We start from the raw sequence: 1,052 nt of genomic DNA on the forward strand, positions 1-1,052 counted from the left end.
CACGCATTTTTTTGGGACATTAAAACCGTCCAAAAATCCGCAATTTGTTGCCTGCGCAAACAAACCCCAATATATTCAGGTGCCTTAGTTATACAGGGTGGCTGATTAAAGTGTAAACCACCCTGTATAGCTCCAAACGATGCAATAAGCGCTTTCTTGAGACTTTTGAGTTTCGGTTGGCCTGTTGATTGTTAGCAGTGGCTTGCGGGTGTGGTTAAGGGCGGTAGCCCCTATGGGGCTGGTCAATGCCAATGCAGCAAACATAGAAATTCCTTGCTACGCCACTGATTTTTTGGGCAGTTTGCGCAACGGGCTTGCTTTCGATGCAAACCCCTAAACGCATTAAAGTCGCCACTTTTTTGTTCCAAATAAAACCTTTTTATTTGTAAACGGTGTTCTAATTAAACAGGCTGCCCTCGTATACGGGGCAAGAGGGCTGATCTTTCATCTGCCCTCTCTCTCCTCAGCACAGCGCCGCGAATAGTCGATAACGGTCAAATGCGGCAGTCGCGCTACCGGGGACCATCCAAAACTAGGGCTCAACGCGCCAAATGCGTTTTAATCGAAAACCAGTTAGGTTATTTATGGCGTTCAACTTTTTATTGGAATTCCCAATTATGAGTTTGTGTGAGTTTTAAATCTGATGATGGCGCTGTTGTCTCGCCGAAACGTTATGAAATAAACGATGTACAAATTTGCATTTTACACTTTGACTGAAACCCAGGAAGGAAAAGAACACAACAACAATCACACGCGGTCAGGAAAATAAACCGAAATTACTGAATAGTTCAAAAAATCGATCAAGCAAGCCTTTTGCAGTAAAATAATGACCAGTCTAGTTCGTTTTGTCTCTACTATTTTAACATGTTTCGTTTGCTTCTGTTTAGACGAATACGTTTTCCTTCCCTTGCCATTCGCCTGTTTTTGCCCAATTTATCGCTATTGCTATTGAATGCCCCACTTTATTGCAAAAGGTTCGTTCGATTGAATTCGAAAAAATTGCTTCTCATTCCGATCTTTACCCTTTTCTCGTCGGGCTCGCTCCAAAGCGT

The 1,052-nt window shown here is 43.0% G+C and overlaps 1 protein-coding gene across 2 annotated transcripts in view; it reads left to right on the forward strand.

Annotated features, from left to right (window-relative positions):
* Positions 1-1,052, forward strand: part of LOC109540045 (serine/threonine-protein phosphatase 6 regulatory ankyrin repeat subunit A) — a gene marked incomplete at its 5' end in the record, with an annotated part of 20,364 nt that overhangs the window by 1,174 nt on the left and 18,138 nt on the right.

This window comes from Dendroctonus ponderosae, unplaced genomic scaffold (assembly GCF_020466585.1).
Source record: "Dendroctonus ponderosae isolate FM_Combo_2020 unplaced genomic scaffold, Dpon_F_20191213v2 Dpon_F_20191213_4, whole genome shotgun sequence".
Lineage (NCBI taxonomy): Eukaryota > Metazoa > Arthropoda > Insecta > Coleoptera > Curculionidae > Dendroctonus > Dendroctonus ponderosae.